The following is a 5,000-nucleotide window of genomic DNA, read 5'->3' as shown; positions in this document are numbered from 1 at the left end:
GCTGCGCATTGGCTGCCCTTGTTCAAAAGATGTGTGTATATATATATATATATATATATATATATATATATATATATATATATATATATATATATATATATATATATATATATTTATATATATATATATATATATATATATATATATATATATATATATATATATATATATATATATATATATATATATATATATATATATATATATATATATATATATATATTTGTACATGCATTTGTATAAATGATAAAATAATCAACACCATTTATTCTGAGTGATTTCTGTGTCAATTTCTCGAGGCATATTGCCGTCCGAAGCTCATGCACCTAAAGCACATGAATGGAATCTATTGGAGATAACAAAAAAAAAAAAAAAAAAAAAAAAAAAAAAAAAAAAAAAAAAAAAAAAAAAAAAAGAGAGAGAGAGAGAAAAAGAAATCTCAACAATTACGCACATACTAAAATAAAATGAAGTTTTACCTCGCCGTTATCATTAACCTTAAATGACAGTCTGTAACTTCAAATATTGTGTGTTAGTGAATTATATGACACGTTAGGTCTTAAATACGAAAATATCAACAATCACACGAACACTGAAATTAAATAAAATTTTACCTCGCCTTTATTGCATAACCTTAAATTACAGTCTGTGACTTTAACGTGTCATATAATTCACTAATACACAATATTTGGTCTTAAATAATAAATTAGTAAACTACTTTTCCTACTGCTGCGAAACCAGCAATAAATGCATGATACATATTTGCGATGTCACATGAATTATTTTTCATTCTGATGAGGGGGTAACTTGAAAACAGAGGGGGTAACTTGAAACCGGTTTCAAACTACCACTCCCCCCCCCTCGGTAATCTGAAACCGGTTTCAAGTTACCGGGGGGTAGTTTGAAACTGGGGGTAACTTGAAACCATTACACCGGTCAGGAAATCACCAGGTGAGAACGCTACCACCAGGACATCAAGGCCCTAAAGATTTCTATTCTAATCCAGTTTGTTACAAATTTATTTTTTGTCTGTTACTCCATCCCATTCATTATCTGAAGGTTATGATCTTGATATCCAATTTTTGCTCCTCGATCTATGTACCGTTAAAACAATACTAATAATGATAATTCCAGGATGAATGGTAATCATTGAATCTTATATAGAGTATGATTTGGAATTTCACATTTACTGATATGCTTTTCAATATATGTTTCGAGTTCCTTATCCAATATTTCGTGGAATTAATTGTAAAATTGAATATCGAATTATTGAGTAAAATACATATCTCGATTAATTTGTATTTATAGTAAAATCATTTAAGATTATTATAAACTAATGCGTGATATCTGTTTAAATCAAAAGAAATGATATACATTATCTATCTATCTATCTATCTATCTATCTATCTATCTATCTATATATATATATATATATATATATATATATATATATATATATATATATATATATATATATATATATATATATTTCCATATAAGAACTACAATGGTCACTCGATAGAGTGCATACCTTTGCCCCTGACACTTTTGTCACCAAGAAAGCATGTGATGTCGTGGGTATTTCATCTTAAAATACATCTGTTATCTAAATTTGTCATCTTGGTAAAAGACTTTGATTTTCATGCATTTCTCTTCCTGTAGATGGTCAATTGATTGGCTTTGAAATATCATAAACAAATTTTCCGTGATTTAAAAAAGAATTACACATGCGTTCTAGATGGATTTTACATTTCTGTAGAGAGTTGATCATAAAGATTAAGTTGATTTTAAAGGATGACACATGCGTTCTAGATTAACCCTGATTTCCTTACATTTTACTTTTTCCGCACGAACTCCTCGGGCTGTTTTGGTGCCGGTTTCACATCAATATAATACTGGTCGTAACACAGAATTGTTCTTTTTGGCCTTCACAAGGTGTTAAAGTATCACATAGAATACACACTAATTTTTTTAAAATATTTTTTTTTTTAAAACATTTATGTATTTTTATTTAGACAAGTCTGATCAGAATGGCTGCGTGATGACAAAACCCAAACTTTCTACAAGTTCATTGACGCCATTGACCTTTGACCCCCAACTGCCTCCAGGGTAATGCCATCAATTTATCATAGACAAAATAAATTATGCATATTTTGCTGAGATGAAAAATCATATAATGAAATACTATTACCAGAGTATGTGCAAGGAATAACAAATGGTATAAAACAGATGTGTTCCCTTCAATGAGAATATAATATGCATTAGGAAGTGGTAACCTTATTTAATTTGCCAATGCTGGCTCTCTATTTCATGAATATGACCTCAGTATGAATTTTTTTTCTGATTTCTAAGTTCCAGATTTGAAAAAAAAAAAAAAAAAATCAGCTACTCAACTGTAACAGTGCCTAAATGGTCTGAGTTCCTTGTTTGTCCCTGATTTATGTAGCGCCATGTTGGTGACCAAATGCAAAAAAACAGCATACTATGATGCTCTCAATGTAAGAAAAGGGAGTTAGTTTCGATTAAAGCCTTTTATGTGACTCATTTATGTTATGTCTTACCATGTTTATTTCAGCGATTTGCCTCTAGGTCAACGACAAATGTCATCCGGATATTAAAAACAAATAATCGTCATTTTTTTTTTTATACACTAGTGAGCTTCCCTTTTGTGACCCTTTGACCTTTAGCATTCTTCTTCTCGAACTACGGTGTTAGCTTGGCCTATAATGTTGATAATAATAATCACTGAAGCATTCAGATATTGGAAAAAAAAAATATATATGACTTTTATAACTACGATAACCATAAAATCAATACTACCGGACTTAAAATGAGAGAACTATTTAATTGTTTAACACTGGTACTTAGATAGATTATGGAGTCACCTACTTCAACCGTAAATATAACATATTCCAGTCATCATTAGGCATTAGTAGCATGAGCATAACCCAATACCTGTCCTTCTTGGCCTGTTATCAGTCATCATAACACAATTGATATTAAATGTCAATTGTCACCAATGATTGGCATTCCATTTTAACTTGTAATTACCATTTTTAATTCTTTCAATGACTTGTTATTTTTCATCAATTACTAGTCAATCTATCTCTGATCAAACTAATTAAAAGCATAAAAAGTCATCAAATGTTACAAGAAATCAGAACTTGACTACACTGACAAATCCCAGAAAAAAATATATCAGGATATGTTATACATCATGAATTTGACCATGCTCAAGATCTTGTTCTTGTTCTCGCTTCTTTTAAAAATTATTATGTCATTTCTATTGTTCATAACGGTGATATTATCAATTACATTGTTCACTTTTATGTTTTTGGGGTGAGAAATTGGGATGTAAGAGGGGCGAGTAATTTTATGCAAACACAAACTCTGAGAGAGAGAGAGAGAGAGAGAGAGAGAGAGAGAGAGAGAGAGAGAGAGAGAGAGAGAGAGAGAGAGAGAGAGACTATTACTTATTAAAGCCTGTGATAACGATGAGAAAACTAACAATACCATCAATTATATGATAATATTTTTCATTAATAATGATAAGGAAATAGAAATTTAAGCGCTGAAGTAAACGAATCATCATTATTTTGCATCAACGTATCCTTGTGTAACATCAAACCATTTTCAAGGCTTGTTAGATTAAAATTAATTTTCTTTTATAAAAACAACATTGTATCAAAGGCATAATCTTCTAAAATTTGAAAGTGATAATGGCAAGGTAAACGTAGCTGCATTAATGAGGAAAAGGACCTGATACCCGAGAGGTTAAATGGCAAAAAACTTCCCCTCTAATATACGACGATGAAAATAATTGAAAAGAAGACACCAAGTTTTTTTTTTTTTTTTTTTTTTTTTTTTGGAAAATTCGAGATTTCATATGCCACATTGTACTGTACATACTATAATAACAAACTCGAATGGAGAAGACCGTTGACAAGGAGGCAATAAATCAAATACGGCTGAAAATGACAAAGTGATCACTGGTCCTTGATTTTAGTGTTAGCAGCGTTTCCTTGCGTCCAGTAAGTCTTGTTATTTTATAACAATTAAAGAAAATCATCTTAAAATCAACTTGATGATAACAGCTAGATGAAATTTGATATATATATATATATATATATATATATATATATATATATATATATATATATATATATATATATATATATATATATATATATATATATATATATATATATATATATATATATATATATATTTCTTTTTTTTTCTTTCCTTTTTCCTAAATACATGGACAATTGGAAATAAAAGGTACCTTTTGGTAAACTAACATTGTTCCATCACTTGAACCTTGTTTTATGATATTAATTCATTTCTTATGAGTTGAATTCCCGTCACTTCCAATTTTAGATGACCGATAAGAAAAGCATATGAATATTCATTTCCTAAAATTGAAATAAGCAGGTCTGTAAAAATTCATACTTAAACTTTTTAAAGGTTAGTTTTCTAAAATCAACAGAAAAAAGGGAGGAGGCAAATGAATTTTTTTTTTTTCTGAAAAAAATTGAGAAGGCAATACAGAAAACTTAGAGAATAATTTTCTTCCTCTATGATGAGTTGTGTTTGATTATTGCAAGAACTGTTGAGCTTGACTTCTTTCTTCGAATACTATAAAACAATCGACTATGCATCTGTTTAGAAGCAATGATTTGACCCGTAATTTGAATTAGGTATTGATTTAGTTCAATAAATTCATATTGTAGGTTACAAATTCCTCTTCCTTGATGTTTCACAGTGAAACGTTCATGAATAACGTAGATGATATAAAGATGGCTTTTATATCAAAAGATAATCAATAATAGAATAAGACAAAACTAGTTCTTAAGATGTAATTATCTGACAAAAAAATATCAACCCTGAAAATGAATAAATTCATTCGATATATCAATACGAGTCATATTTGAATACAACACCTTGAAAAATCACCCACAAAGGTATCAGAGAAAATATCGTAAGTACTTTGGGTTAGT

The sequence above is a fragment of the Palaemon carinicauda genome, chromosome 12 (assembly GCF_036898095.1).
Source record: "Palaemon carinicauda isolate YSFRI2023 chromosome 12, ASM3689809v2, whole genome shotgun sequence".
Classification (NCBI taxonomy): domain Eukaryota; kingdom Metazoa; phylum Arthropoda; class Malacostraca; order Decapoda; family Palaemonidae; genus Palaemon; species Palaemon carinicauda.
The sequence above is the reverse complement of the archived record's forward strand: the minus strand, read 5'-3'. Positions refer to the sequence as shown.